At 34.4% G+C, this 13,816-nt stretch overlaps 2 long non-coding RNA genes across 2 annotated transcripts in view; one reads left to right on the forward strand and one right to left on the reverse strand.

Annotated features, from left to right (window-relative positions):
* Nucleotides 1–9,095, forward strand: part of LOC117671199 (uncharacterized) — a 34,006-nt gene extending 24,911 nt beyond the window's left edge. The window contains exon 2 of the long non-coding RNA XR_015734464.1: nt 8,757–9,095. This is a non-coding gene — a long non-coding RNA (uncharacterized LOC117671199). The remainder of the gene's footprint in view (nt 1–8,756) is intronic.
* The window catches only part of LOC117670951 (uncharacterized), a 43,901-nt gene continuing 34,977 nt past the window's right edge, over nt 4,893–13,816 (reverse strand). Inside the window, exons 3-4 of the long non-coding RNA XR_004592737.2 lie at nt 8,125–8,206; nt 4,893–4,962 (exon numbers count right to left, since the gene is read on the reverse strand). This is a non-coding gene — a long non-coding RNA (uncharacterized LOC117670951). The remainder of the gene's footprint in view (nt 4,963–8,124; nt 8,207–13,816) is intronic.

Below are 13,816 nucleotides of genomic sequence, written 5' to 3' on the forward strand. Positions count from 1 at the left end.
AAGTGGTAATAAGTAACTAGCCATGCTAGTCAACCTATTTATTGTGTTATCTTCTTTTATTTTCCATTGACAAAGAATTCCTTCCTACAGATTTGATTTCACGGTTTTACTAGTGAATTTCTAATTAAAGCTTTCCCCATGGGCACTACTAATACTCTTTGGCACAACTTAACAAAGTTTGTTAAATTCTGCTAATTTATGTCTTGGGATAGGAAGAGCCAAAATAGCTTTTTTATTTTGTTTTGTTTTTCTAGGAGTAGACAAAAGAGAGAATTTAGGAGTATGAGTCATCCGGGCAAAGTAGGAAGGTATCAGGAGGCTCAGCTTGAGTGGTGACAGTCTTTCATAATTATCTGTTATTACAGAACTCTTGGAAGAAAGGCTATGCCAAGGAAATTTATTCCCCATTGTACCAAATTGTGGTGGAATTTCCAAATTCAATCTAAGTGGGTGAAAAGGCAGTTTTTACTGTAGCTGTGTCTTAGAGCCAAGATGGCAAACCTATGGCATGCATGCCACAGGTGGCACACAGAGCCCTTTCTGTGGGCATGCCAGCTGTCGTCCCAGCCCAGCTTCACCGCACACCTCCCATCAGCCAGCTGGTCTTCGGGTCTCTGCCACAAATGCACGGGGGTAAGGCCTTCCCCAATCTCCACAGGTTACACCCTCCACAGGTGCCTCTCTGTGGCAGGAATGCAGGAGAAAGCTAGGATGCGATGGGGGTAGAAACTGCAAAGATCAGAGAAAGCACGAAGGCAGGAGGCAGCTAGGACTCGATGTGGGTAGAAACTTTGGAGATCATGGAAGGCAGGAGGCAGCTAGGACTTGGTGGGGGAAAAAACTTTGGAGATCCTGGAAGGCAAGAGACATCTAGGACTCAATGGGGGGAGAAACTGGAGATCATGGAAGGCAGGAGGCAGCTAGGATTCAATGAGGGGAGAAACTTTGGAGATCATAGAAGGCAGGAGGCAGCTAGGACTTGGTGGGGGAAAAAACTTTGGAGATCCTGGAAGGCAAGAGACATCTAGGACTCAATGGGGGGAGAAACTGGAGATCATGGAAGGCAGGAGGCAGCTAGGATTCGATGGGGGGGAGAAACTGCAAAGATCAGAGAAGCACGGAAGACAGGAATGCAAGAGAAAGCTAGGACGCAATCTCCACAGTTTTTCCCCCATCAAGTCCTAGCTGCCTCCTGCCTTCTGTGCCTTCTCCGATATTTGCAGTTTCTACCCCCATTGAGTCCTAGCTGCCTCCCCCCGCTGCATCCCATTTTGGGCCTGAAAAGCCTCCTGCACCAACCTGGAAGCCAAAACGGGGGCCCAGGGTGCATGCACAGGGAACATGCATACATGTGCAGGGCGCATGCATGTCGGGGGCACTGACATTGCATTTTGGGGATTGTGGCACGTGCACGTGCATTCATGCGTGTGTGCGCATGCTTTGGGCACTCGGCACCAAAAAGGTTAACCATCACTGTCTTAGAGCAAGTCCAAGTAAAATGATTTTTGTCTTCCCTTAGACTAAAGTTGCAAAACTTTATTTTTATTTTTAAGAATAAACTAGATATTGTTCTTACTTATCAAATTTTAATGAAGCTTTTGCGTTAGAAACTTTAATTCCTTTTTGGCCATTTTAGAAGGTTCTATATAAAAAGTGTATAGTAATTATAGTGTTAATAATATTATGTAAATAGTAAATAGTAAAAATAATTGTGCACTCTTTCCTAAATATTTATGTCAGCTGTTCTAACTATTAGCTGCAAAGTCTCCATATGATTGGTTTTTGTACCTGATAAGATACTACCTCACAGTCAATTTATGCAGGATGTAAGCAACTGAAAAGAAGCATCTTTTTATTAATTCTTAAAACATGAATAATACATATTTTCTTCATATCTGATCAAAATCATTGATGCTTATTTAAGTAAACATCTTTGTGCCAGTACTACCCATTACCATTAATGGTAATGATTAACTATAAAAATAATAATAAGAAGGTAGTAAATTATTAACAAGAGAGCAGTCAAATCCCCTTTTGGTATCATTAGAACTACTATAAAACTTTTTACAAATAAAAGTTGGTTCTTTCTTGCCATGAGTTTCTTTTTCTATTTAGTATTTCTGGAGAAAATGAATACAACCATACATGTATTATTGAATGCCTGAAATTTCTTTTTATTTTTTTCAAGTAATTTTATTAGATTATATTTATTACAGTAAAAACAATATAAACTAAAAAAAAAAAGATAGAAAAAAGAAAGTAAAAAGTGCAAAGGGAAAAAAGAAAAAACAAGCCAAATAATTAAAAAAAAGAAAAATGTAAGAAAAAGAAAAGAAACATATAAAAGGTGACTTCCAACCCTCATTACAGATACAATTTTAGTAACTTTTCATCACCTCTTAAATTACAATATCTTCTTCCCATATCCCATATCTTATCAACAAACCCATTCAAAACACATCATTGTTTTAGTCCTCCTGTCAGCAAAAGTCCTTTAAAATAACCAGAAATAATAGAAATTTTTATTTTAACTTTGATCTACTAAACCAATGTTTCACTCTTTTATTTACTTCTATTAATCTTTCATTTTAACCTTAATAAAATAAACCACCTTTATATTCCTTCCTTTTACTTCTACCAGTCTTAATCTTTAGACCAGTAGTCTCCAATCTTTCTGGTTTGATGGACTGTTGCGGGGGTGATGTTGTATGGTTGTAATCATCTGTTATTTACAAGAAGTTTTTGATGCATGGTAATATTATCTATTCCATATGTCATGTTGGTTGTGCTGCAGTTGATTGAGTGGTTAAGCATTTTTTATATATATATAAAGTTGCATAGGTATCCATTTTGTTAGAATGGTAGAGGGGATGGTTCTGTGAGAGTGGCAGGCCTGTGTGCTTGTGCACTGCTCCATTTGTGCAAACAGTGGGTACATGCACAAGTGTGCTTGCCCATCACTTGTGTGACCTGGTTCCGAATGGACCCAGGGGTTGGGGGAATCCTTGCTTTAATCTAATAAAATAGTACCAAACAGTTTTCTTTTCATTTGGGGTTGGGCTAGAAGACCTCCAAGGTCCCTCCCAACTGTTATTCTATTCTATTCTATTCTATTCTATTCTATTCTATTCTATTCTATTCTATTCCATTCCATTCCATTCCATTCCATTCCATTCCATTCCATTCCATTCCATTCTAAAACAATTACAAAAGATTAGAGAGAAAATAAAATTAGGTACAAAGTTAATACTTATTTAACAACTTCTTTGTTAGCTCATGCATCCTGAAAACATTTATTCCATGCTGTATAAGAAGCAAATAATAAACTATTGGCCAATCCTTAGTTACTATAAATCAACACTGAAAAATTAAAGAAAAAATAACATTTTATACATGATTAATACCTAGTCTACACCTAAGTTGGGGTTTAAAATGTTTCCTTTAAAGATTTGGAACATATAGCATTAGAATGTTGCTTGTCCAATTTGCTGCTTCTGGAAAAAGATATATACTTTTCCAATGTCAAGTACAGTACATAAAGTGAATTTATTATCTTACAACTACACTACAAGTCTTGTATGGGCACATATTATTTTCATTGCATGTATCTTGAGTTACTATTAATGGTCTTGTAAAAACCACACACCGAGAAGGTAATTTGCCTGTAATCTGTACACACATCATGATGTTTATCTAACTTAGTAAAGTAATGCTGCAGCCTGAACAACTTAATCTCATTATTTATAGAGACCCTTCCATTCCTTAAGTTTGCAAGGGGAAGTTTTATCCTATCTTTCACAATTCTGTGCAATATCTAAAATATGTAAAATGCTTGTACATTTCTGGTGTGAGTTGACCCATTCTGTGATGTAAGTTTCAAATGCGAAAGCATCATATGAAACAAAATTTGATCATTAAGGATATCATGGGGTAATTAATTTCCCAAGTAGGAATTCTACTAACTAATGCAAAGGCATTTGTTTGGAGAAGCATCTTGAAATATCAAAGTTTATGAACCTTAGTGTTTGTAAAGAATGCTTATTGAAAGAAATAAAAATGTCTGTGTATAATAGTTTGCTTTTCCCCACTTAATGACAGGTAAGAAAGAGTTCTATTTTGCAGGACAAATTTAAAAGTAAGTTGAGCAAGTGCAGAGGGAAAGAAATGTGTGAAATAAAGCAAGAGTTTAAAAAGCTATTTTTAACCACTATTTTTAACAAAGTAATTATAATACATTGATGACCATAAGGCCAAGAAAGGAATCCAGGGTGTCATCATTTAATAGTCCAGATTGATGCAGAGCCTTTAATGTATACTCAGATATTCCCGCAGTCATCTCATAATAGAATAAACCATGTTTATCTATTCTCTATTAAATATTCAGGAGAAACTTTATCATTGAAGGCAAAGTATACTACGCCTACTATATTCCAGTAAGCAACTAAGCTGGTAATATTATGAGAATTAAATGAAAAGTAAAACCTTCAACATCATAAGTCACTAATTTATTATAGTACTGATGCACTAATAACTTTGATATATTATTTGCCATCTGCTATTTCACTTCAGTGAGTGGGAAGTTGCTGTGAGAAATACTATGTTTCTATTGAATATAATGAGTATGCTATGAGTAATTTCCCATGATTGAATTTTTGATTTGAAGGAGTTACTCTAACTGAAATTTAACACTAAGTCACAGGTTGTTTATAGTAATGGCTGGTAACTGGAGTACTGGGCATGGCTGAGCCAAAACATGTAAAAAAAGAACTTTGAGATTTTTATATATCTCTCAGAATCCATGCTGGAACTAAGGCTTTTTCTTCAAGTTCTCTTTCACCTGAACTGAAAACCAAATCTCTCTGGACTAACCCATTTCAGTTTGGGAATCAGGCTTTAAAGCACATATTCATTTATTTAGATTTGTATCTGCCTTTATTTTCTGTTCACTGTAATTTCTTCTGCCTGTAATTTAAATTAAAAAAGAATTATGAAAAACATACTATATTCTTGACAGCTTTGTTTTCAATAAATGAGCTTTGTAACATTGAAGTCACCAGTCACTGGGATTTTATTCTTTTTTCCCCCTCATACCTTAATGTAACATTTCTCTTCATAAAAAACAAATGTCCTTGTGCAGAGCCTTTGAAAGCAGTGATTTGCAATGCAAATGAGCACAGATAAAGCACTGCTTTAAAATGTTAAAACAGCTGTGCTGTTTGCAAGGCTTCTGATTGTCTCTGTATATATGTGCATGGACAGGCATTGGTTGTATAGGCACTCACATGCAAAGATAACTGAGAATAACTTCCCAAGCATGTCAGCCTTGCAAAGAACAAAGCGACTTTAACTATTTGTAAAGTATGCCTTTTGAAGTTTTTCCCTAACTTTAATAAATGGAATATTTCATGGAGGTTGAACAATTGCAAAGATACATATATGTGTGTATGGTTTTTACTCCCAATTTTTGTGCTTCATTTGATTTGGAAGTCTTTCTTCTTCCCCCAGAATAGAGGTGCTAAAGTGTTGGACTCAGAACAATTTGGGAGGGGGGATATTTAGCATATAGGGAGGCAATAAATTTTGTTTTATTTGAAATTTTCTATATTAACTAAATAGCTTCAGTCAATGTTTCTTAGTTAGAAATGTCTAATGGAAAATACCACATTAAATTGTAAAATAAGCAATGTCATAAATAATATTTTACATTTCCAGTTCAGTTTACAATTTACAATGTACATTCACTTGCAATAATTGGGAAGATTAAGTTTTGTTTATACATATGCTTAAGTATAGTCTTTATTTCATTTCTTAGGGTTTTTTTATAGTTTCTTTGTTATGGTTTTTTATTTGATTTGGCTTTACTTTCATGAAACATTATAGATAGACAGTCTGAAAAAGCTTAGTTTTAATCATTCAGAAAATTGACCTGAAAAATTAAAGGAATGGTAAAAATAGAGATGAGCACCACCCCCTAGAGTCGGGAACAACTAGTACATATGTGCGAGGGGAACCTTTACCTTTTTAAAGTATATATTGAACCCTGCTAAATAACAATTTTGTTTCAGAAATTTTTACTGAAAAAAGCATCTTTTAAACTATTATAAGTCTTAATTTAGCATTTCAAGATAGAAATATTTTTTTAGTCACTGAGCTAGAAACTGGGAGACCATGAGTTTTAGTCCCACTGTAGGCACCAAAGCCAATCTAAAGCGGTCAACTTGTCTCAGCCCTAGGAAGAAGGAAATGGCAAACCAGTTCCAAAATCTTGCCAAGAAAACTGCAGATTAGTCTAGGCAGTTGCCAGGAGTCAAGATTGTTTTGAAGGCACTACAAAAATAAAACAAAAAAGTGCAAAAACCAACTGTAACACCCAATAGTTAGATAACACAGAGACAAAAGGATCTGTTAATTGTATTAACAATGAGTTAACACAAACATGTAATTACCATACAATGTACAGTTTAGATGCAGAAGATCAACAGATTGGTAGATGTTCATTATGATTTGCGGGTAGCCCAAAGAGAAAGATTTCAAAAGTGGAAGATTCAAAATGAATGATACATAGCAAAGTACAGGGAAATTAAAACTAAAAATATACTCATATATCTGTGAAATCAATCATGAAGTAATATCTTTTGGGAGTTTCCATTCAACAGCTAGAATTTTATACCTTACACTCTGGATATGTTAAAAAAGTCAGCATTTTCTCACTATGAGAGCTATGGTCTAATTGATCTAAAGCAAACATTTCTTTTTTTTCCTGCCTTAGAGTCAGTCTTGACTTCGGATGATTTCCTGGACAAGTCCCTGTAGTTTTCTTGGCAAGATTTCAAAGTAGTTTGCCACTGGCTACTTCTTAGGGCTGAGAGAGAGTGAATGGGTAAGCTCATCCAAGGTCACCTAGCTGACTTTATGCCTAAAGTGGGATTAAAACTCACAGTCTCCTAGTTTCTAGCCTAGTGTTTTAACCACTACACCAATCTAGGTCTCATAATAAATGATAGCAATCTAAAATTGTTTTAAACTAAAACATCTGGTGACTTACTTTTAAGTCAATTAAATCTTATTAAAACTTTTTCACCCAATTCCAAATATGAGACAGAAGATACAACTATATTTTTGTCCAGTTTGTAATTAGATAACATAAGATTCAAAATACTGCAAATATCAAAATTTAATTCATAATGGTCCCCACCAAAGCTGGTGAGCTGGGGTCTCTGAAAGAGGGAGAGATTTTGCTATGTCCCTTCCACCCCACCACAGACACACGTTTATAGAATTCTTTTTCCAAAAAGGCTCAATTGACATTAGCATAATTGAAACACTAGGTGAAGACCTTTCTATTTTCCCAAATTTTGGAATTGTCTGTTAATTGGCTTTTAATTTGTATTGCTCTAGATTAGGAACGATGGCCTTGCTGTGTTATTTGTGTTTTCATTGTTTTGCTGCAATGGAACAGTTTAAAAAATAACAATGTAATTAAAAATATTTTTTAAAAAAAACCTGTTTAATATTAAGTATGAATTTATATTCACATGTACAGTATTTTATATTGAATATATAACACATACATTCAAACCAACAAGCGCAACATATATACTGTTGCTATCATTTACAAAAGTGCAAAAATCTTTAAATCTTAAATGCCTACTATACGTACTATATGTAATTTGTTCCTCTATTATTGGTATTCTAGTCAATTGTTTTTTCAATAACTCATCTGTGTTCTCTTAATATGAATTGAACTTTCTACAGCCCATTGATAGTTTAAACTAAATAAAGATGTTGTCCAAAACATTACTTTGTACACTTTAACATGGGTTAATTTTGGAGTATCTGTTTTAAAAAACATTTTGGAATGTCCACAGCCATTAGCAGTATTGTTAAAATGTAATGGCTGAACTTTGCAATTAAATGGCATGCAAATTTGTATTAGGAGTTATATTTCTATAACCACCAATATTTATTTTTCTAGCAGCCTGGGATTGTGAGATGGGTGGCATATAAATTAAATAAGTAAAATACATTTCAAAACCTGTGTATAACAAAGAATCAATGGTATCATAGAATTGTACTTAGTGATTTTAATATTCCAGTGTAGTTAAATTCCTGTGCAATACATACAGTAAGAGTGATGCATACATTGGGAGTTGTAGCCATTGTCATGCATATCAATTGTATAGTATCCTGATCTTCAGGAAGACTTCTATAATGCAGAAATACAAGAATACATTTTTAAAACTCCTTCATGATGTGTATGGCACAAATGAATAATGAGAAACATTATAATCATTTACAATGACAAGATGAAAGAAGACTGACATTATGTTACATGCTGACAATAAATAAATAACAACCTAAAATATTTAGCAACTAGAAACTAAAAAATGACCCTGATTCATTTTTTTGTCATTGATATCAATTTTTAAACTATTACATGTCCTTTTCCTTTTGAATTAAACATGTACCAAATTACATGAATCTTGTTACAAATGGTAGATTTTTTTTCCAATCAGACAATCTACTTTTGGCTTAGTCCACAACACAATTTGCAATGCTAAAACCACCAGGCTTTTCAGGTTTAGTGTTTTCCACTTGTGCATGGATTTTGAAGTAATTTTAAGTACGCAGGAAATCTGTAGAGCATCAAGAAATTGGCAACCATGCAGATCATCAGAAAACTCGCTCATTGCTCAAGAGATGAAGATGAAAACTGATGTTATATCTGACAGATGTACTGACTTTTTTTTTTCTAGAAGCAAAGATCAGAAGATAAGCATTAGTCAACTAAACAACTTTGTTCCTGGATTTGAAGAGGATGAGATTTGAATCATGCCATGGCAGGAGCACAGATGGACTTTGAAACTTTGCAGGATGCAACCAGCAAAACTGATATGCTTCAATTCTTCAGTAATTTCCTCTGTGGAAATTAGATTTGGCTTGCAGTGTTTAGTTACTAGAAAATGTTAGACCACCAGGAAAAGGGGAAAAACATGTGCTTTGAAATTTATTACAAATAGACTCAAAATTGACTAGGCAGCAGTTCCAGCCATCTCATTAGATACCTGGAAAATGTTCAAATAAAGAGAGAAGTGTATTTTGATGAGCTATTGCAGTTTGTCTCAGTATACTGCACTTATCTCTTTGCAAGCATCAGTATGTTGGCATGGGATAAAACTGGTTTTTTTTTTAATTTTTGAATGTAAGCACATATATAAAATGTGCCCAAACTGATACTGTTCTTGGCAAAATTATGCAGGTGACAGATTGGGGAAGGTTAGTAACTAATTTATATGGTTTTTGTTTGTTTGTTTGTTTGTTTGTTTTTTGCTTTATTATGTGAAAGTCTCTATTCCTACCTCCACGAGGGGTATCATGGAATTCACCTAGTGGCTGTAATGGGATATGGAACACTGCAATGTAGAATGTAATAGAAATAACTGACAAAGGCCACAAATGAATAAATGAAGGAGAAAGAGAAATGTTATTTGTCAATAAACTGAGAGAAAGAAAAGGATACAATTGATCTGAACATACATTTAACTTTTAACTTTGAATCTTTAATTTTTAATTCTTTAAAAATTCTTTAATTTAATTCTTTAATTCTTGAGGTTTAAAAATGGGTTTTTAATTAGTTATGGGCCATATTGTTTAATATATATTTTAAATTGTTATTAAATTTTCTATTTGTGTGTTCTTATTCTGGCTGTATACCGCCCTGAGTCCTTTGGGAGAAGGGCGGTATATAAATTTAAATAATAAATAAATAAATAGGATACAGTGGTCTGCTGTTATGAAATGGAGTTATGTATACATACAGGAAATGAAGATTTTTAAAATTATGAATAATAGGCCCAGGTTTGTATCAAAAATGTGCATGACTTATATTTAGACTGCTGTCCCTGTGGCTGTGTATAAAAATAAGAGTAGCTTATTTTCTGAGTATTGATTTATATGAATCAATAGCATAGGATTAAAAATAAACAACACCAAAACAGAAATCGCTGCAACATTACATCAGCTTAGTAGCTGAAGGTTGTCATGATGAACCATGACTTCATGGCTCTTTGGATGCCAAAGAGGGTTAGGAAGAAGTTATTCCTTAAAAGCTTTGCTAACAGCAGAAAAGCTAAATAATGGGTTGTTGTAAATGATATTTTCTTATATTGCTCTGCAGGATTCATCAGATGAACAGATTCAGTGCAGACAAGGCAATTTTGAGATATCCAAATCCTAGCCCTTTTAGGGTTTAAAGTAATAACTAGCATACTGACCTGCAGCCAGAAGCTATAAGGCAGCTTCTTTATTTTAGTAGCAGTGCTACATGGACAAATCTTTGTATGTTCAGGTAAATACCTAATTGCCACTGCATGATGAAAAAAAAAATGAAATTTCAAACAGCCTGATGTACAGCAAGTTGCAGATATCAGGTGAGAAGAGGTAAGTCACCACACATAGAATAGAACAACATAGAATAACAGAGTTGGAAGGGACCTTGGAGGTCTTCTAGTCTAACCTCTGTATGAGCAGGAGACCCAATACCATTTCAGACAAATGGCTGGCCAGTCTCTTCTTAAAAGCCTCCAGTGATGGAGTACCCATAACTTCTGAAGGCATGCCATTCCACTGGTTAATTGTCACTGTTGGGAAATTTCTCCTTAATTCTAGGTTGCTTCTCTCCTTGATTAGTTTCCACCCATTGCTTCTTGTACTACCCTCAGGTGCTTTGGAGAATAGTTTGACTCCCTCTTCTTTGTGGCAACCCCTGAGATATTGAAACACTGGTATCATGTCTCCCATAGTCCTTCTTTCCAATAGTCTAGACATACACAATTCCTGCAACTATTCTTCATTTGTTTTAATCTCCAGTCCCCTCTTCGTCGCTCTTCTGTGCACTCTTTTCAGAATCTCAACATCTTTTTTTATATTGTGGTGACCAAAACTGGATGCAGTATTCCAAGTGTGGTCTCACTAAGGCTCCTTATTCCCAATAGTCACAGTTGATATCATGTATTGAAAGCCACCAAAAGATCCAGCACTACCACAAAGGTCATATTTTTCTAATCCCATGCCCAACAAAATTAATCTATAAAAAAACCCAATGTCATTTCCAATAGTCAGGACAGAATTCTGATTCATAAGGATCAGATAATTAATTTCATTGAGTAATCTCTATAACTACATCCCATTATTTTTCTTCAAATACCTTCCCTATAAAAAGAAAATTACAGACTCTTTGATAATTGTACCAAGTAGCTAAATTGGTAGATGACCTTTTGAAGAGGAGACATATCACTGATTTTTTTTTTTATTAAGGTGGGAGCAAACACTTCTTATTCAAAGATATAGTCAATGCTACCAAATCAGCCTTCCATCACCTCCCTAGCAGTTTTTACTAGACAAGTTAGACAAGGATTCTATCCACAAGCTAACAGCACAGAGAATCCAGTCTACTTCCTCATGACCTAAAGATTTAAATGGATTTTAGAAAACTATGCACTGTCATCTCAGCTGGAACTGCCTAGCTGGTGTCCATCTCTGAGCTATTAGAATGGTATCCTCCAGCAGTTAATTTTCTGACCCAGTTTTCCTCAACAGAACCAGATAATTTTCTGATCTGCAGCCATTTGTAGATGCAATAAAAATACAGAACTAAGCCCTTCTTACCACCCTGTATTGTGTTGTCCTCAACACAATATAACACAAAAGGAAAAAAATGAGAAAAAAATGTAGTGGAAGGAATATAAAAGATCATAAGTATAAGAAAGAAAATCAAATATTAAAATAAATTCAAGGTTCCACTTGCTGTCACTTCCTTAAAAGATGCCACACTGTTCCAGGACTGAAACTATATTGCTTTTCTCCTGGGACTCATTCTACATTGTTCAATCTCAAAGTGTTCTCTGATAGAAATATATCAGCAACAAACTGAGAAGAGTCTATGGTGCCACATTGCCTAGGCAGTTGCCAACAATGTATCAACCTTCAAAGTGAAGTTTATACCATTCCTGAGCAAATTGGCAGTGGCTAAGCAACAATGAGTGACAGCATATCTGCAAAGAGGAAAGAAATATATTGAAGCAGCATGAGAGAACAATAGAGATAAGGTGGTAGGGAATACAATATATTTCATCTTGAAGGCTAGAGAAAAGGTAGGATAGAACTCTAACAAATAAACAAATAGTATTCACTATCTTGGTCCTCCGGCATCACATTCTTTGAATTATCCTTAATATTCCTTTGGTTTATTTTTTCATTTATTGATGAGTTATCAAACATAAAATGCTAAGATTATTCTTTAATTGTTAATCAAAATCTTAAATCTAGCAAAAATTAAGTAATCTATCAGCCCAGAGAGAGTCTTCATCCCAGAGAAACTACTGATAAGCAGTGAGAAACAGTATGCACAAACAAGACAAGTAAGCTAGACATACCTAAAATATTTATTTGTAGATACTGTTTACTGATTATACTAAAACTGAAATTCTAAAATGGCCAAAGATTTACCTCAAGGAAACTTACCTAACTGCAATTTACTTAATTTTTTTAAAAATGTTTTTCAATGTCATTCTATGAGCAAAATTAAAGAATGTAAGGGGTTCAAAGGTAAAATAATTATAACCCACCCACCCCCAAAAGCCAATTATCTGCTTTTCTAACATCCAAATACCTACCAATATATTTGCTACAAATTTACCACTTATTATGGAGAGATTTTGTTTCACCCAACATGGGAGGATGACAAACTATGTCAAAAATAAACAACAAAAATGAAAGCAGCAGCATCAACAAGAACAGTACTAATAATATTGTATAAGCCTACATTATGAAAAAACCCAATCTTTCAGATGGCATGCTATTGATTCTTGCAGATTCCTTGCAAGATTTTCTCCTATAAATCAGCAGTAAACCAAGTGTTAAACTTTTTTTTCTACAAGACAATATCACAGTGTTTAAATTAGCAGGTAATTTATAACTTAATTAAATAAAATTACTGTTGCCAGGAACAGTTGGGATTTATGCTGTTTTGCAAAGCAAGAAACTACATAGTACATTATAATTAATTTACGGTATATTCCATAATAGATCAGATGTCAAGATATAAGTGAAATAGAACATTTATTAGTTGTTAGCTTGCCAATCAAAGAAGCATGAAGCATACGCTTCCAATATGGTATATGCCAGACAGTATGGGATATCTTTAATTAAAACTTGCTTAAAATGAAACTACTCTTTAAAATATAAATAATATAACCAAGTAAAAAAGAAAACCCAAATAATTAAAATTATTTAATTTAATTTAATTTAATTTAATTTAATTGTTAAAATAAGTAAAATTGCTAAGATATTTATTTATTTATTTATTTATTTATTTATTTATTTATTTATTTATTTATTTATTTATTTATTTATTTATTGCATTTCTATGCCGCCCAACTCCCAAGGGACTCTGGGCGACTTATAACAGAGAATAAAACAATGTGAACAATATCCCATACAAAAGTTTAAAAGAGAACATTAAAACCCATACATTCCAATTCGTGGCTGGGTCTCACAATATCACTGTAGCAAGATCAACAGCCCCAGGCCTGCCGGAAAAGCCAGGTCTTCACCGCTTTCTGGAAGGCCAGTAGGATGGGGGCGGTCTGGACTTCAGGAGGTAATTGGTTCCAGAGAGCCGGGGCAGCCACAGAGAAGGCCCTCCCCGCAGGCCTGTCAGCTGACTTTGTTTAGCTGACGGGACCCAGAGGAGACCGACTCTGTGGGATCTTACCAGTCGCTGGGAGCTATGCAGTAGAAGACGGTCTCTAAGATC

Source organism: Pantherophis guttatus, chromosome 5, assembly GCF_059756535.1.
Source record: "Pantherophis guttatus breed Tessera chromosome 5, ASM5975653v1, whole genome shotgun sequence".
NCBI lineage: Eukaryota > Metazoa > Chordata > Lepidosauria > Squamata > Colubridae > Pantherophis > Pantherophis guttatus.